The 20219-nt window shown below is 43.6% G+C and overlaps 1 protein-coding gene across 4 annotated transcripts in view; it reads left to right on the forward strand.

Moving 5' to 3' along the window:
* NFIA (nuclear factor I A) overlaps nt 1–20219 on the forward strand; it is a 649330-nt gene that overhangs the window by 408981 nt on the left and 220130 nt on the right. The gene's annotated exons all lie outside the window — the stretch shown is intronic.

Below are 20219 nucleotides of genomic sequence, written 5' to 3' on the forward strand. Positions count from 1 at the left end.
ACAGAGGAGGATCCAGCTTTTACTTATGGATGTAGGGCAAGAAATGAAGAAGAGGAAAGGAAAGAAATAAATGGAAAGGAAGCCCTGGAAACGGAGTTAAAAGAACAGATAGAGAGCAGCAGAATCAGAGGCTGGGACCAATATGGATAGAAAAACAAAGTCACCAGACAACAAAGTTAGGAAAAATCATTTTATTTTCATTTTAGTGTTTATATCTGCTGTCTTATTTTGCACTGGGTATACTTGGAGCTGTAACAGCTTACAGAAAATTTTTATAATGAAAAAAATCATGTTATTTTTTTTCTCCTATACTAGTATATTTTCAATGATGTCTGTTTATATGCGCCATGGCTGCTATAAGGGGTGTGGCCAATGTGGGTGTGGCTATCATAGGGGTGGAGCCATATGTGATGACCCCGCCCATAATGAGTACCGGCACCTTTTTTTCTACAAAAAAAGCACTGGTGATGGATATGTGGAATGCCCTCCCGTGGGAGGTGGTGGAGATGAAAACGATAATAGAATCCAAACATGCGTGGGATAAACACAAAGGAGTCCTGTTTAGAAGAAATAGTTCCGTGGAATCTTAGTGGAGATTGGGTGGCGACGCCGGTAATTGGAAACAAAACAGGAGCTGGGCAGACTTCTATGGTCTACGCCCTGATTGTGACTGAATAGATAGGGATGGGCTGGAGTGTAAATTTTAAGGGGCTTCGACGTTACCTTCAGAACTTAGTACAAGAACAGTACTGGGCAGACTTCTACGGTCTGTGCCCTGAGAAAGGCAAGGACAAATCAAACTCGGGTATAAAATATCACGTACCATGTAAAATGAGTTTATCTTGTTGGGTAGACTGGATGGACCGTACAGGTCTTTATCTGTTGTCATTTACTATGTTACTATGTCCACTTTCCACCCTGGAGTTTGCCCCATTTTCTGTGTACATACTTAGAAAATGTCTGAATGCAAAATTAACTTGCACACATCTGCACCTCTTTTTGGTGTAGGTGCCTTTTCTAAGCAGAGTAACGTGAACGCTTTTTAAAGCTAAAAAAAATGTGTGTGTATTTCCAGGCACTGCCTCCAGGATCACCTTCCCTTTTGTGACTAAAATTCCTCACATAGTGGCACTACATTGTAATTGTACCCACAGATAGGGCAGGCGATTTTCAAAAAGCCTATTTGCATGAGTATGGCCACCAAATTAGCTTTGAAAATTGCTGTCCATATTTGCACACATTGCCTATCTATGTAAGTCATGTCGGACACTGTACCTAAGAGCCACCTCTTTTATCTCCATGAGCTCCATGTCTCCCTGTGTTGTGTACGGGGTGTGGACTTTGAACAGATTTAGCTTTGACCTTTAAAGAATGCTAATACCAGCAGTCTGAGTGACACGCTGCAGTTTGATCATTACTGGCTTGTCAATACCCACTAAACACCATGAACTGAGAGTACCTGTCACCACCCTGTTCCATTGATCAAAGGTGTATTGATTGTGTTCTGCAGTGACACAAGGCAGACAGTGCAAGGAGGGCTGATAGGAGCTGCTTACCATGTTGGGGACTTTTGCTTCTTGTTAACGGGCCATGCTGTACTGTGTGTTAGCTGCTACGATTTTAACTCTTCCCCCTACCCAATGTAATGTGAGGCTCTCCTTTCCTGGCTGCCTGCACAACGTTGTGAAGTGATGTTTGATGAGCCACATTATTTTAACAATAATGTTCGCAGGACAGCATCAGATGAAAATGCCGCTTGGACAGAGAAGTCGGGCAGTGAGCTGATGGATTTCCTATGAATGAATGCATGTTTCAGAGCATGTACAATCACTGGGCGTTAATGCAGGTGTTTCTGTTTGTAGATAGTGTAGATCAGTCTTACATGCACTTCTTATCACAGCACAGAACAACCTGACTTCACAAAGACTTTTCTCCAAGGTTACATTTTCAGTAGTGTACTTAACTTAAAACTGTCTGGCTATGAGTGGATGAGTGGCCTTAGTGATTAGCACAGTGGGTTATGAAGGAGGAAAACCAGAGTTCAAATCCCATGTTGCACACTGATGTTCTTTGTACTTGTGGGTAAGTCAGTTAGGGGGTCTTTACTAAAGATTAGCTTGAGTTATTGCAGCAGGGCCCACAGTGATAAAATGGGTCCTGCTGCAGATAACTCAAGCTAATCTTTAGTAAAAGACCCCCTTAACTATCTAGTGCCTTGGCTGCAAACTTAGGCCCACACTTATTAAGCAGCAATAATAAGGTTTAATGCATATTATTTGTTGCTTTTGTATCCCACATTTTCCCACACTCCGAGAAAACTGCACTGGCTACCAATCAAAGGATGTATCACTTTCAAAATCTGCACGACCGTTCATAAAATACTTTACGGTGAAGCACCGGGATACATGACAGACCTCATCGACCTGCCAATCAGAAACACTACAAAATCCACACAATCATACCTAAACCTCCACTACCCAAGCAGCAAGGGACTCAAGTACAAATCCACCTACGCATCCAGCTTTTCCCACCTAAGCACACAAACATGGAATGCGTTGCCAAAAGAAGTAAAAACTACGTTCGACCATTTAAACTTCCGGAAAGCACTAAAGACGGAACTGTTCTGAAGAGCATACCCCACCAACCCAACATAAAAAAACCTGGACACTTGCGACACAATGTAACCGAAGACCGCAATGAACACTACTTGCACCTCATTCCACCACACTACCACTTTGTATTCATTCATATCATGTGTTTGTTCAGACCGGAATCGGCTTACGCCGCTAACGGTAATATGTAAGCCACATTGAGCCTTCAAATGGGTGGGAAAATGTGGGATACAAAAGCAACAAATAATAATAATAATACAAGCCAATGTCAATGTTATTCTTATTAATCTCTGTTTCCCCTTAAAATAAGGGTTCAATGTGATTCACAGTTAAGATAATTATAATTATTAGACAAAATAAAAATAAGAAATATGAAATCTAATAACATCGGCCAATAAGATTTCAATTGTTTACGAAAACTCAAAATAAGCTAATTCAGTTCGAACAACAGAAGGAAGAGAATTCCAAAGTGGTATAATATAAACTGTGAAAATAGACTTAAATATGCTAGAAAAACGAATTTGACTACAAAACATAGGACAAAGAATAAGCTGCTTAAATAATCTAGGAGATGAGCCAAAAAAGATGTAGAAACCACATTAATTAAGATTTGAGAAGCAGTACCTTAAACCAGTGGCGTAGCCAAGGGTGGGCTCGGGTGGGCTCAGGCCCACCCAGTAGCAGCACATCTTTGATGTGGCTGGCAGGGATTCCCCAAGCCCCACCAGCCGAAACCTCCCAACAACTGTCCCTCCTGCATACCTTGTAAATACCAGATCTTTGCCTGCAGTGAGCAGCGACTGATACATACTGCTCGCACCAGCCCCACAGCCTTCCCTCTGATGTATTCCCGCCTATGCGGAAACAGGAAGTTGTATCAGAGGGAAGGCTGTGGGGCCAACATAAGCAGTGTGTATTAGTTGCTGCTCGCTGTCAGTGAAAATCTGCTATTTAAAAGGTAAGCAGGGGAGGGGGGGGGGAAGTTTGAGAGATCATATGGCATGCAGGCGAGAGAGGAAGAGACCAAATCACTTGCAGAGTACTTCTGCCCACCCATCTTGGGCCCAGGCCCACCCAAAATTGGGTGTCTGGCTACGCCCCTGCCTTAAACTATCTGAAATGATAAGCAGAAAGCTTTAAACAGGACCTGTTCCGTTACAGAAAGCCAATGAAGTGTTTTCATATAATTAGAAACACTGGTGAATCTATTCAGTATAAAAATCAATCTAACAGTAGTTTTTTGAATTAGTTGAAGCTTTTTGAGATTTTTAGAACTAAGTCTTAAATATAATACATTACAGTAATTGAGCCCTGTTATTCTCGGTAGGGTGTATTTAATAATTACTCGGGTAGATATTTAGTCTGTAGTGGTCAATGGCTTTTAAGCCACACCCCGGATATTTAATACTGGGCCACGTCCAGGCTCTGGCATTGAACATCCAGGTACGTGCAGTCACCCAGAAATGTACTGCATGATTATTAGGTGTATCATTAGTATTATGCTAACATTGCATCGTATCTCTGGTATTTGAATTCCACTGCTGTTAAATGTGTAGACTTTTGATACTTTAACGCAATACCACTTTATTTCTCATTCCAGTAATGAACTCTCCATACCTGACTGCTTAATTTACTCTATCACTTATGGTTATCAATAGAAATCAAACAAAATAAAACATGGAAAAGAAAATAAGATGATACCTTTTTTATTGGACATAACTTAATACATTTCTTGATTAGCTTTCGAAGGTTGCCCTTCTTCGTCAGATCGGAAATAAGCAAATGTGCTAGCTGACAGTGTATATAAGTGAAAACATTCAAGCATTACTATGACAGTCTGACAGGGTGGGAGGATGGGGGTGGGTCGCAGGTATGCATGGGGACATCAAAGCATATCATTGATATTCTAACAGGATGGATGTGGATAGGTGAGGGGTGGGGTGATCAACATACAGCTTTATGGTTTATAATGGGCTAGGAACCCCAGATCCTTGTTAAGTCCTTTCTGTTGGGTGTTAAAATATTCAATCATTCTGACTTCAAAGGTCTTACGTTCTTGTATGGTTTTAAAGTTACCTTTCAGGATTATCACTGTGAAGTCACTGGTACAGTGTCCTGGTCCTGTAAAATGCTGACCAACAGGGGTGGGAGCCCTACTGGCACCAGTATTGTTCATGTGATGTCTATGTAAATTGAATCTTGTCTTAAGCATCTGGCCTGTTTCTCCAATATAGCATCCTTCGTTACATTTTTTACACTGAATGATATATACCACATTGGAAGATGAGCAAGTAAAAGATTCCTTTATGTTGAATATCTTTCCTTTGTTGATGACTGTGGGGTCCTGTGAAATATTTTGGCATAGTTTGCAACTGGATAAATTACAGGGACGTGTGCCCTTCTGTTCCTTTTCAGTCTGTGATGGAAGTTTACTTCTGATTAGCTTGTGTTTTAAGTTTGGTGGCTGTCGGAAGGCCAGTACTGGTGGGGATGGAACTATGTCTTTCAGTAATTCATCCTCCTGGAGTATAGGTTGTAGATCTCTTATGATTTTCCTCAGTTTTTCCAGCTCTGGATTGTATGTCACTACAAGGGGGATTCTGTCTGTGGCTTTATTTCTCCTTGTACTGTAGCAGATTCTCCCTGGGTGTTTTGAGGGAGGAGGCAATATTCGTGGAGATTATTTTAAAGTTCACTTATGAACTTTAATGCAATACCACTTTGTATTTCTCATTCCGGAAATGGCGATCGCCATTACGGCATAATGTAAGCCACATTGAGCCTGCAAATAGGTGGGAAAATGTGGGCTACAAATGCAACAAATAATAAATAATACTGTTTCACAGTAGTTCTATTATTAGGTTTCAATTTACTGTTTTCAAGTTTTACCTCATTTATTGTATCTATGTTTATTTTTGGTTATTTTACTCTTGTTATGCTCTTAACAAAATTGTAAGTTTGACGTTAAATTGTACCTGCTGTACACCGCCTTGGATTTATCTCTTCATAAATCTCAATAAGTAAATAAATAATAAATAATCGGACACTGACCGATATTCAGACCAGTGCTTGCTTAGCTCAGTGTATAAAGTTTTTATCTGCTTACTTAGCTGGTTAGCGGACTGAACATCACCACTAACTGGTTTAAGTTCCGGCTTCTCCCATGGACCATCCTGGCGCAAACTGAACGGTGCCTGGCGGTCACAGGTAATATTCAGCAGCACTAACCACTTGGGCATTACCAAATATTGCCGGATAGCCAGCTGAGCCTGCTTAAACCCTTTTGAACATTAGGCCCTGTGCACTTTGGACTAGATTTATTAAAGCACTAGTAAGAAAGGCCTGTTTCTCAATCAGACGAAACAGGCGCCAGCAGGGGTTTTATCTATCTGTGTTTGTTTTGACCTGAACTGTTTTAATATATGTTGGGGGTTTTTTTTATTGATAGTTTGTAAAAGTGCAACACAGTACAGTGAAACAGTGAATTTATTATAACAGTCATATTTGTGTTTTTTTACATTTGGTGTTACTTTTTTTTTTCTCTGTCAGAATGAGAGTGTGTGTGTGTGAGTCAGTAATTGTGTGTGTGTGGGGGGGGGGGGGGGATGAACTGTGTGTGTTGTGTGGCACAGAGAGAGATCGTGCGTGTATGTGTGAGACAGGGGAGGTTTTCTGACCGGGTGTAACTTTTTTTACATGCATGCCAGGATTTTCGCCAGGCGTAAGTGTCCTTGTTCCCCAGAACTGGGCACGGGAATCTGTGCTAACCGCTATTCTACAGAACACACTCAACCCATACCGCCCTTTATAGAATAGGCTTGGTGCAGATTTTTCCCGACGCCTAATTTTGAGCACCAACTAATCAGTCTGGCCCTTGGCATATTTTCTTAAGGCGGAGCAGTAACACTGTTGGATACGTGACCTGTAATCTCTAAGAACAGAAGTCCGCTTAGGTTTTCAAGTTGTCCTATATCAATATACATGAGCTACCATAGTTCTGCTCGCATACTGGTTTAGTTATACGCATGGGGTCCCCCGTCAGCAAAGGCAGGCGACGGCGGGTTGGCGGCGGGAGGGGGGGTTGAGAGGGTCATCGGCAAGGGGGTCCAGGGCCAAATCTATGGGGGCCCAGGCCCCCATGGCCCTACATAGCTACGCCACTGGTTGGAAGCATGTACATACGATATTTTTTTAGCAGACACAATGATGTCAGGGACTTGAACATGTTTTTAAAGGGATCTGGGCTCCTAACGCCATCTTAGAAAATTGTTCCGTGTTCAGGAGCTAAATTTAGAGTCATTGTTTCAAAATGCAGTTACGTTTTTCCTTTGAAAAAAAATGAGTATTCCAAGGGTAATTCTATAAAAATGCAACTATAAATATGCAGAGACGCCTGATTGGTACATGTACTATAAAGGAAAGTAGGCGCCTGCTTTCCTTTAGAGCGGGGCACGTGTCTATCTTACGTACTGTGAATGACGCTATCTCTATGGCTGGCATAAGTGTAGGGTTACACTAGTTTTCTCTAAAGCAGGGGTTCTCAAGCCAGTTCTCAGGACGCACCTAGCTAGTCAGGTTTTCAGGATACCCACAATGAATATGTATGAGATAAATTTGCATACAGTGGAGGTAGGGCACGCAAATTTATCTTATGCGTATTCATTATAGATATCCTGAAAACCGAGTGGCTAGGTGTATCCTTAGATGTGAACACTTATGCCAGCCATAGAGATAGCGTACCTTAACAGTATTCTGTGTGTGTGCCTAGGGTTACCATGCACACATGTCCCGCCCCCTTTCATACCTCACCCCACCCCCTTTCACGCACCACCCCATCCCCTTTCACGCCCTCGCTCCGCCCCCTTTCACATTTTTCCCTCCCCCCTGTCACACACCCCGTCACTCCCCCTCCCCGTCACCCCCCTCCCCTTACCTTACTACTGCCCTGGTGGTCTAGTGACCTCTTCGGGGCAGGAAAGAGCCCCCTCTTTCCTGCCCGGGGCGCTGCCCTGCATGCATCCTTCGTATTGTTGATCTCGGGGCCAATTCAAAATGGCCGCCGAGAGTTGAAGTCTCGCGAGGTCACTTCAACTCTCGGCGGCCATTTTGAATCGCTGCCGAGATCAGCAACAGGAAGGATGCATGCAGGGCAGCGCTCCGGGCAGGAAAGAGGGGGGCTCTTTCCTGCCACGAAGGCGGAAGAGATGACTAGACCACCAGGGCAGTAGTAAGTAAGGGGAGGGGAGGCTAGCAATCTGGCCGTTTGTTCGGATTTCTGGACAAATGGGCAGGCTGGCGGGTGGGCCTGCCCATTTGTCCAGAAATCCGGACAAACGGCCAGATTGGCAAAACCCGCCCGGTTGCCCGGACATGTCCGGGTAAATCCAAACATATGGTAACCCTATGTGTGCCCTGCCTACACTACCTCCTTCAGTGTGTGCACCATTGAAGACATGTGCATAGTTACAGAATAGCTCTGAGACGCATTTTTGCACCTGCGTAACTGGGGCTTAAATGTTAGCACCTACTTTATAGAATTAACACTCCCTTCCCGTGTGTATTTTCCAGCATGTAGGTGGCCCATAGATAAAGCAGGTGCAAGGTATTTGGGCATTTCTTTGTTTTACCAGCATGCCTTGAGCCTAATTTTCAAAGTAAAGGTTTCTCTTTGAAAATGACTTGCAAGTTGCACAGGTAGTGAACCTTGCATCTGCTTCTGAAAACTGGCCCCCCTAATTGAGTGCAGCAGCAGTAGGGTAATTCGCCTAGTCAGCTCTGGTGGTTTTCTGAGTACAGGCTCTGGAACTGAAGTGCGAACTAAAATACGAAAGCAAGGGGAAGCAGATCTGTGGGCAAGTATCTTTTCTAAATATCGCAACACTGCTTTTGAAAGAATCTCAGTGCCCTTGCTGAATTCCACCACTTTCACCCCCTTCCTTCCCTCCCCCCATCATGTGCCCCAGCCTAAAAGCTTTAGGGGAAAAGTAACTGCTTTCATCTTCCCTCCAAAGGGTGACTGCACCTAGAGCAACTGCAAAGGGTTTTGATCTTCCTTATGAACTTCAGTCTTCCGCTGAGTAAGGGCCAGAAAAGCAATATATTAGAACACACAGGGATATATCAAACACATGAAATCTGGTCATCGTTATAGCATGCGCTTCACTACATAAATATATCTGCTTAGAAAGAAAGGCCTTGATGGTGGGATGGTGAAGAGCATTTTTGTGACATGAACTCTGTAAACCTCTGTGCTCATGCAGTACAGGTACAGCGTGAACATTATTTCTGGACTTGACTAGGAACAGAGCGAAGGAGGACCAGAGGAACAGAAGGACAACGCCAAAGTGAACTGGCTTTGATGCATATCCATATCATTCTCGGGACTTGCACTTAATTTATTTGCCTCATATGCCTTTCATTTTAAACAGGCAGTTAGAATAGGCCACTATATACTCCTTTTAGGGGAATTTTTTGGCATGGCAGTTTCTTCCTCTTCGTTTAGGCTTCCAGTTCAGATCATAACAAGTCTCTGTTGGGCTATAGTGCCGTGAGCCTTCTTTTGCAACTATGTGGTGGTGTTACTGTCCTGCTTATTTTCGAAAGAGAAGGCCGGCCATCTCTCAAGTCCGGCGAAATCAGCATAATCGAAAGCCGATTTGGGCCGGCCTCAACTGCAGTCCATCGCAGGAGCGGCTAAATTTTAAGGTGGCGTGTTGGAGGCGTAGCGAAGGCGGGGCGGGGCGTGGTTAACACATGGCCGCCCTTGGTCGATAATGGAAAAAAGAAGGCCGGCCATGATGAGCATTTGGCCAGTTTTACTTGGTCCATTTATTTTTAGGACCAAGCCTCAAAATTTGAAAGCGCCAAGCCCTTACGAGAAAAATTACACTGGCTCCCACTTAAGGAACGCATCACGTTCAAAATATGCGCAACTAGTTCACAAAATTATCCATGGAGACACACCAGCTTATATGTCTGACCTGATAGAGCTACCACCTAGGAATGCCAAAAGATCATCCCGCACATTCCTTGATCTACACTTCCCCAGCTGCAAAGGAATGAAATACAAACTAATGCATGCGTCAAACTTTAGCTACCTGAGCACACAGTTATGGAACGCACTGCCACTCAGCTTAAAATCGATCTACGAAAGAACGAACTTCCGCATATCACTGAAGACCCATCTCTTTAATATGGTAGTGGTGTACAGTTGTGGGTTTTGGGGGGGGGGGGGGGTTGGGGGGCTCAGCACCCAAGGTAAGGGAGCTATGCACCTGGGAGCAATTTATGAAGTCCACTGCAGTGCCCCATAGGGTGTCCGGTTGGTGTCTTGGCATGTTAGGGGGACAAGTGCACTACGAATGCTGGCTGCTCCCAGGACCAAAGGGCTTGCATTTGGTCGTTTCTGAGATGGGTGACCTCGGTTTCCATTATCGCCGAAAATTGGGGATGACCATCTCTAAGGACAACCATCTCTAAGGTCAACCTAAATTTCGTGATTTGGGCGTCCCCGACCGTATTATCGAAACGAAAGATGGACACCCATTTTATTTATTTATTTATTTGGATTTAGCTCACACCTTTTTCAGTAGTAGCTTAAGGTGAGTTACATTCAGGTACACTGGGCATTTCCCTGTCCCTGGAGGGCTCACAATCTAAGTTTGTACCTGAGGCAATGGAGGGTTAAGTGATTTGCCCAAGATCACAAGGAGCAGCAGTGGAATTTGAACCAACCACTTCTGGATTTCAAGACTGGTGCTCTAACCCACTAGGCCACTCCTCGATAATACGGGTTTCCCCGCCCCTTCACTGGGACGTCCTACGAGGACGTCCTCATGAAAACCTGGGCGCCCCTTTCGATTATGCCCCTCCACTCCATACTTTGTATTGTTATTCGAATATTTTTACTGCTGTAATTGCCTATTGCTCATGTTTGATCTATTCTTACTATACACAGTCTTGAGAGAATTCCTTCAAAATGGCGGTAAATAAATCCTAATAAATATACCACATTCATATCATATGCTATGAGTGCTAGTTCTGTATATCTCAGTGGGGGTAGGGAAGACACAATAAAGTGAAACTTAGCAAGTAAAATGTTGTTAATATTACTGGATAGACCGTGCCATCATTTACTACGTTACTATCCACATATTCAGCGCCATCCACTGTCCAGATAGGGACATTGAAGGTCGGGATGTATTTTGATTCCCATAGCCAACATGTAAAAACAACGCTGATGGCGGTGGCTGAATATTGAAGAGTGTGTTTGCTTTTCCTTTTGTCCCTTTTAAAAATAAGCTTCCAACATGCGAAGTAGTAGGCATGATGAAGAATTGGAACAGACTAGTCTGTGGTTCTTGGAAAGAAATGCTATTAGAAACATATCATCGGGACTTGGGAAAAATAGAATTGTAATAAAATCACAGTCTGCAGACATAGCGTGGATAGTTGAACTGACCTTGCCTTTTGTATGGCTTTACACAATTCAACGGCAGCCTACTCAAACCTTGGTCACGATCAATATCTTATTAAATCCACACACACAAAAAAAGTCTCCATAAACTTTAGCAGTTAGCTATGCTTATAAATGGAACTTGGCATAATTAAGGTGGTCAATAGTAGTCATTTCAAAATAAATATCACGGATTTCATGTCTCTTTTCTTCTGTGGAAGGACTCTGGACATGGTGGCCCTACACAGAAAGGACAAAGGCACAATCACCAGGTTTCCAATGCTTTTTTTTTGCCAATTAATCCCTCAACCACACAACGTTGGTAGTTTATCTACTTATTAGGTACATAAAAGTTTATTAGTTCCCCGACACAATGTTTCTTCTTGATGTATAATCCATTCAAGCCCTAATACATTATGGTCCTGTATTTGCACAAGGTTATTAATGCATTTTTATAGTTTTTATTCAGGCTTTTTTTAAATGAATGCTAATAGCTCAAAGCCTGAATAACATCTGAGGGAAGGAAAAAGCCAACCGGCTGATTCTTTTTCATGGGTTTCCTGTTCTCTAATTCAATAAATGTTCAAAATAAATACAAAAATTGAATTACTTCAGAGGGTTTTTTGTTTGTTTTACTTTCCCTGTATTTTTCCTGACATCTTTGGTTGAATATTTGCGCTAATGGACTTGCAGCAGTAGGAGTTTTCATCAGTACTGCTGGGCCTTGCAAAAGTCTTCACAGCCTTCTATAATTTTCACATTCTACTGTGTCATAAATACAATTCAAAATGCATTAAAGTAGAATTTTTTTTCAGTGATGTACACAACATACAATATGTTCTACACTTATAATGTGAAAGAACAATTATAGAAATATTCAAAACAGCAATTAGTAGCAAGAGACTCTTGAGGCTTCATTGCATAAGTTTTTGCACCCTTTGACTCAGTCTTTTATTATTCTGCTATAAATAACTTACATTTTCTCTATCAATACTCTGTAATCCATATTATTATGTAAGCCGCATTGAACCTGCTTTGAGTGGGAAACGGCGGGGTACAAATGTAATAATAATAATAATAATTAACTGGTAGATTCCAGTAGCATTGCTAGGTTTGAATGACCTCTGGGTGAAAAACAGGCCCCTATAATGCCAGATTTACAAAGGTACTGGGGTCTCCTTCAGTGCTCCAGTCATTGGGGGGGGGGGGGGGGTTGGAAATTGAGTAGTATCTGATGCCCCGATGATCAGAAGCAAACACAGGTGCTAGAGGCTGTTAGCGCCATACTAATGCCTGCGTATGCTGCCGCTCCATGATCAGAGCCCCCGAGCGCGTGAAACAATGCACTAGCGAGCTCTGAATGCAACTAGCTTGCAAAACAGGGCTCTTAGCGCAAATAACAAGCAAATGCATGCTAAACCTATTCATCCTCAATGCCGATTGGCACGCTGGTGACGGCAAACCCTACGCCAGCTCAGAGATCCATATATGATGTGAAGCCCTGCCCAGCACATCCCAGGATACATTTTGCAGGCGGTGGCGAAGGAAGAGGAGGGAGGCAGGCCACCTCCCTCCTCCAACTCAAGGTAGGGGGGTGGGGGATTGACAGCAGCCCACTGCACCACCAGGGACTTCTTGCTAATGCTGGGGGGGTTAAGGGGGGGCTGGAAACCCACCGGATCTCCAGCCCTCCCTGAACCTGTGTTGGGGTGGGGGTCAGGGGGACCGGAGGTCTGCTGGACCTCCAGCCCCCTGTCACTTGGGGGGGGTCATCAGTCGCCCACTGGGCCACCAGGGACTTCTTAGAAATGTTGGGGAGGGGTTGGGGGGGGGGCTGGAGACTCACCAGATCTCCAGCCCTCCCTGAACCGGGGTCGGGGGGACCGGAGGTCCTCCGGACCTCCAGCCCCCATTTTCCCTTGCTCGGGGCAGAGGTAGTTAAGATCTGGTGGTCCCATGGTCCTCCAGCCCCTGTGTTTGACAGGTCTGGGCTTTTGAAAGCCTAGACCTGTAAAACAAGTGCGGGAGGATTGTGCCTGAGGGCAAGCTCAGGTACAATCCTCCTGCACTTCTACCCAATGATCAGAGAGAATTGCGTGCTTAAATTTGCATGTCATTATCTCTGATCATGGGTCCAATAATGTCCTGCACTGTTCCAGCAGTATTTTTAGAACGCTGTTTGGAACAGCGCGGGGCTTTTGATTATCTTCTTGTGAGTGTCTAGGTTAGAATCGGTGGATATGAGAGGTAGGAGTATTTTGGGCTCTGGGGCTTTTACGTGTGGGGTGTGTAGGGTGTAACTGGGACAGTATGAGTATGTGAGGATATCTGCTATAGGTTTGTTTGTTTTGTTACATTTGTACCCTGCGCTTTCCCACTCATGGCAGGCTCAATGCGGCTTCCATGGGGCAATGGAGGGTTAAGTGACTTGCCCAGAGTCACAAGGAGCTGCCTGTGCCTGAAGTGGGAATTGAACTCAGTTCCCCAGTTCCCCAGGACCAGAGTCCACCACCCTAACTACTAGGCCATAGATGTCCAGGATGTGGGAATAAGGACCTGTAGATATCAGGGGAACAGGAGGAGTATATGTATGTGACAAGCATCATGTGGGGTGTCTGGGGCTGTAGAGCAGTATGAAGGGTGCACGTGCGTAAGAGAGCAATGAGAGAGTTGTTGGTTGCACGGTGAGGGCATGCTGGGGCATGGTCTGAGAAGGGTTCTTCTTGTGGTGGAGGTCCATTGTGGGGGAGTAAACTTTCTGAGGTGTGTCTACACAGAGGGTGTGAGGGAGGGTGCAGTAGCAGGATGTGCTTGAGGTCTGCAGGGAGGTCATGGGGGGTGTACAGAACAGGAGACATGCGGATCTGCAGGGAGGGCATGATAGGGCGCAGTGGAGGAAGGTATCCAAGGTGGGTCTGCAGTAGAGTGGAGATTTGCCCGGTTTGCAGGGAGGAATTGAGGGGTGCTGTGGAGGGCTCAGGAAAGACTTCTAGCTTCCTTCTCATGGGAATAAAAAATATTTTTAAAGGCTGGAAGAAAACAAGCACAGTGCATTGCTCTTACCTCTGCCGTGCCTGCCTCCTATCAGTCTTCAGTTTCTCCATTGCAGCCAAGCAGCTGATAAAATACATTGGCTCAGCAACAGCAGGAAATGAGGTGCTTTAGCGCTTTACAGTAGCGCACGTTTAGTGGTAGCTGGTGGGATCCCAAGCTCGGCCAGCTGAAAACTTCCTCCTGATGGTAAGGAAAATGCTTCTCTCCATGGTACCGGCACCTGCCTATGTTCCGTTTTCAGAACATGCTTGCTGCAGACTGCCAAGGTGGAAAGAAGCGTTTTCCCACCAGCTGAGATATTTTTTGGGTGGTGGTTGAGGGGGGGAAAACAATTGGTGCCCACCCAGTTCTTCCTTAGGCCCACCCAAAATCTGTTGTCTGGCTACGCCCTGCTTTACTTTCTGCGGGTTGATTGGGGAAGAGTTTAAGGAGTGGTCAGGTGATGGTGCAGAAGCACAAGCTCACCCTGACCTTCTTCCAGTACCACTACTGCTCAGGGGCAGTTGAAAGCAGTCTGATGCCTGAGACGCGAGGGAGTGATGGCATCCAAAAGAGAGGTGCCCTCAAAACTTCTGATCAGGAAAGATGGAATGGGGGTCCCCTCACTTAGAACTCTGGTCAGGCAGTTGCCCCCTGGGAAAAAAAAAAAAGAAAGTGACTATACACTAGAAAAAAAAGAAAAAATTGCTAATGTTGATTATACTGAACAAAAATTGTTTAAGTTAAATTATTTACCCTGGAACTTTTTTTTTTAATTTATTTTTTTATTCATTTCAAAATTGTTAACAAGAACATACTTGTCATGAAATACAGCCAAGAAATTTTACAGGAGATGGAAAAAAAAACATATTAAATTATTCCAAGAATTGACTAATTCAATATTCTTCATAAGAAAAACTACAAAAACCATCTCTTGTTTAAGTTTAAGCAAAAAGAAAAATATATATATTTTCGCTTTCTCAGACCACTTTATGAGGAAAGGGTGAGTAAAAAACATATTTTGTCATACCCATCTTTACTATGCATTTACATGGGTAGGCTAGAAAAAAGGATCCCCCCACCTCTATTGTCCTTTTTTCATAGCCAAAAATAACTTCCTTCTTTGTTGGGTATGTTTTGTCACATCAGGGAAAATCCAAACTTTTTCTCCTCCAAAAATGGAATTTGCGTTCTTAAAATAAAGTCTCATTGTGGAATTTAAATCCTGTTCGAATACGTATGACACCATTAAGGTAGTTCTTTCTGTTGTAGAATCTAAAGATTGTTCTAATAATGCTGAGATATTATTCAAGTCAATATTAGTTTTAATTACATCTTCCGTTTTTCCTTCATCTCTCCTGTACTCTGGAACTTTTATATAAAAAAAAAAATGCTGACTCCTGACCCTGCACTATCGTGGTATTAAATGCACACAGATATTCTGCATCCACAGAAGCCTTCCTCACCAACATTGGGAACTGAACTAGGGCATTTCTCCATAGAATTCTCTGTACAAAAAAAGTCTGCTTTTGTTTCATCTCAGTTACAGCAGCATAACCCCTCTGTAATAGCAGGCATATAATTAGTTAATATTAAACCCTACAAATGTCTCTCAGGACCTATAGAACAAATCTACCATTTCTTAACAGCACCAACCCAACCTTCCCAGGAAAAGGCAGCATCCTAGATATTGCAGTGAGCCCTAGAACATCAATATACCGATTTGGAAAATTGAACAAGCTGGATTACTGCAGATCCCTACAGACATCAGTGCTGATAATACCGAGCCTCATTCACACATTCAGAATACAAATAGACCCTCTTCAGATACAGGATAAGCGACCAAAAACTTAAAAAATAAAGAGACAAAATAACACACCTTAACTCTAGTTGTGGACTTCAGTAACTCTAACCCTGAAAAATGCTGGCATCATTTTTTTTACATTTCTGTTTTTCTTATTGTCATTGGGATCTCCTTAAGCTGCATCCTCACCACTAACTGATCATATACCATTTAAATATTAATATCTGTCTTCTCTTTTACCTTTTACACGTAGTAACTGATATGATACATCTTTTTGTTATATGCCACTGTCATTTATTGTACCCTAATACCTTAATAAAAATATTTTGAACATTAAAAAAAAGTTTCACTTTAAAGTTTTCAACAATAAAAATCAAAATACCTATTCAGACATTTACATATATGAAAACACAAGGAATCAGAATCAACCACCAAGAATCATTGAATCCCAAATCACCCTTTCCACCCCACTGTCCCATCTCAGTAGAGTGATTCAGTAGTGAAGGAATGCAAGAAGAGACATCTGTTTCAGTCCAACCTAACATAGTCTAAGGGGGGTGGGGTTGGGGGATGAAACCTCTTCGTCATTTTACTTTTTCAGGTATTTTGAATGTTTATGCTGTAGTATCCAGCCTCTCCCTTCCAGCATATACGAGTAGAAGTAAATCGATGTTTTACTCGTTTCAAAAGTACAAAGACTAGGGGACACTCAAGGAAGTTACATGGGAATACTTTTAAAACAAATAGGAGGAAATATTTTTTCACCAAACAAATAGTTAAGCTGTGGAACTCTTTGCAGGAGAATGTAATAACAGCAGTTAGCGTAGCTGGGTTTAAAAAATTCCTGGAGGAAAAGTCCATAGTCTGCTATTGAGACAGACATGGGAAGCAACTGTTTGCCCTTGGATTTGTAGTATGGAATGTTGGTACTGTTTGAAATTCTGCATGGAATCTTGTCACTCTTTAGGATTCCAGAACCTTGCTATTCTTTGGGGTTATACATGGAATGTTGCCACGATTTGGGTTTCTGCCAGGTACTTGTGATCTGGCTTGGCCACTGTTTGGAAAACAGGATACTGGGCTAGATGGACCATTGGTCTGACCCAGTATGGCTACTCATAGGTTCTTATGTACAGTGGCATTCCTAGGGGCGCTGACACCCGGGGCGGATCGCCAATGCGCCCCACCCCCCCGGGTGCAGTGTGACCCCCCCCCCGGCGAAAGAACCCCCTCCCCCCGGGTGCACGCCGCCAGGTGGGTGCCACACGCCAGTCAGCGTCATTTGTTTCCATGCTCACTCTGCCGCAGAACAGGTTACTTCCTGTTCCGGGGCAGAGGGAGCATGGAAACAAACGATGCTGACCTGTGCACGGCACCCCCCCCCCCCCCCCGGCGGCGTGCACCCGGGGCGGACCGCCCCCCACTTGGTACGCCACTGCTTATGTTACTTTCTAGGGTTTATAGTACTGACTTTGTACCATCTTTATAGCCTTCCTCTGGGATTGCATTTATTCTATTTTTACCCCCTGTGGAGCTAAACAATACTGGCTCTCCATACTGCACTGTTCCCTCTAAGGGAAAGGGAAATGGGACTTGATATACCGCCTTTCTGAGTTTTTTTGCAACTACATTCAAAACGGTTTACATATATTCAGGTACTTATTTTGTACCAGGGGCAATGGAGGGTTAAGTGACTTGCCCAGAGTCACAAGGAGCTGCAGTGGGAATTGAACTCAGTTCCCCAGGATCAAAATCTACTGCACTAACCACTAGGCTACTCCTCCACTCCAGTTGAGCAGAAGTCCTCCAACTGCGTTTGTGCCAGTAGGAGGCGGTGCTTCAATATTATGTTTTCAATTGCTAGAGACAGGCAGGTTCCCTGAAGTCCTGCAGAGCTTGCCCGTTCCTCACTATTGAAAATGTGATAGTGAAACAGCACCCACCGCAGATTACTGAGTGATGATACACAGGACTCCTGAAACACAGCTGCTGAATGGAGCTAGGGGAAATACAAAATGATGAAATATCATAAAAAAGGAAATGATGGCTTCATACTCAAATGTTCTCATTGCTACAGGATGAATTTCACTGTCTGCCCCGTGCTCTTATGAAATAGTGCAAAGCCCATAGAGGGATCCGTTTTCCTTTGAACTGCGCCAGGAAAGGAAGTTTGCCTCAGCTTCAGCTGAAACTTTTCTGCTCCGTGCTGTGCACAGATAGTCAGTTCTCCGTTGACAGTTTAAAATAGCTGCCTGCTTGTTACCTCTTTATTTTTGACCTGTAGCAACTTGAACACTGCGATCATATCTCATGTCCATCTGTTTTAAAGCGTAAATACCACCGAAGACCTGCAAGCACTCCTCAGAGATACATCCCACCCCCACAAGTCTCCCCTCTCAAGGCTTGCTCCGGGCATCTCATTCTAGCAGAGATATCCAGTTTAAGGGGGAACGTGGTGTAATAGGGTGCCTAGAACGGAATGCCTTACTGCCAGTTTTCTCTGTCTGGTTTCTTGCTCTTTATTGGTTACTGTAATCTCCTACCACTTATACCTGAAGGGCTGTCTAGTAAGGTTTGCCTTTTTGCAGATGATACCAAAACCTGCAGTAGGGTAGACACCCCTGATGGTGTGGATAACATGAGGAAGGACTTTGGCAGCTTAGATTTAACACTGAAAAATGAAGGGTCATGCATTTGGGCAGCAACAACCTGAGGGAACTATATAGTTTAGAGGGTGAAGAACCTTTGTGCATGAAAAAGGTGTGGGATTTGGGTGTGATCATATGCGATGATCTTAAGGTGGCCAAACAGGTAGAAAAGGTGACGGTGAAAGCTAGAGGGTGCATAGGGAGAGGAATGGCCAGTAGGAAAAAGGAGGCGATGATGCCCCTGGGTAAAACTCTGGTGAGAACTCATTTAGAATATTGTGTACAATTCTGGAGATCACTCCTTCAAAAAGGTATAAACAGAATGGAGTTGGTCCAGAGCGCAGCTACTAAAATGGTCAGAAAGCGTATTGGAACAGGCTTAAAGATCTTGATATGTATACTTTGGAAGAAAGGCGGGAGAGAGAAGATATGATAGAGACATTTAAATACATATGCGGCATAAATGCACAGGAGGCAATTCTCTCGATTGAAAAGAAGCTCTGGAATAAGGGGGCATAGGATGAAGGTGAAACGGGATAGACCCTGAAGTAACTGAAGAAATACTTCATGGAAAGGGTGGTGAATTAGTGGAACGGCCTACAGGTGGAAGTGGTGGAAACGAAAACAGTATCTGAATTCAAGAAAGCTTGGGACAAGTACATAGGATCTCTAAGGGAGTGATAGCAGGAATAGTTGGTATGGATGGGCAGACTGGATAGGCCATATGGTCTTCATCTGCCTACATTTTTCTATGTTTTTCAGAGGCTAATGTACCTTCTTTGCTGGAGTTGGTCCGTTAAACCATAAGACAGTGATCTCTAAGAAGCTGAAATAGGTTGTAATGATCTCATCAATAGGTTTCCCAGGCCCATTCATATTGGAGTCAGTCTTCTATAGATTTGTTTGGCTTATGTTTGGTGTTAGCTGATTAAGACCATTTTTTAAAGAAGCATATCCACAGGTAAATAACACTATTTGCATTTTTCTGTGACATAATGATTTTAGCCACTGTTACATGGAGGTCCACACCATGCAATGATTGCAAGGGGAAGATGTCTGGGTGTGGCTTGGTTACGAATAAAATCTACATTTGTATTCAAAGGGAATACATTTGTATGGGGAAAACCCTCTGTACCAGCCCCAAGGCACACATAGAGGGGCATTTTTGATATGATGTCTGAGGCCGAATCTGAATAGCAAATATAGCCATTTTCGAAATAGCAAAACATCTATCTTTTTTTTTTTTTTAAATGGCCACTTGCTAGATGTTTTGTGCTCTCTGCATTTATCTTCTTGCTCCACTTTCGAAAAAAAAGAAAAAGTCTAAGTGAAAAACACACAAATTCAAGTCATTGGGATGTAGGAGAAGCCAGAATTCTTAGTAGACCGGTCACACAGACTTCCCAGCAAAGCAGTGGGACACCCTAGGGGTCACTGCAATGGACCTCACCTAAAAGCTCCCGGATACACATCTCACCGTTACCCTCTTATATGGTATGGGGAGCCCTCTAAAACCCACCAAAAACCTGCTGCACCCAACTGTACACCACTACATTAGCTCTTATGGCTACAGGTGTCACCTATATGTGGGTACAGTAGGTTTTTGGTAGGTTTTGGAGGGATCACACATTCATCCACCACAAGAATAACAGAGTGGTTTCTAAGCC

Source organism: Microcaecilia unicolor, chromosome 6 (genome assembly GCF_901765095.1).
Source record: "Microcaecilia unicolor chromosome 6, aMicUni1.1, whole genome shotgun sequence".
In the NCBI taxonomy this organism is placed as follows: domain Eukaryota; kingdom Metazoa; phylum Chordata; class Amphibia; order Gymnophiona; family Siphonopidae; genus Microcaecilia; species Microcaecilia unicolor.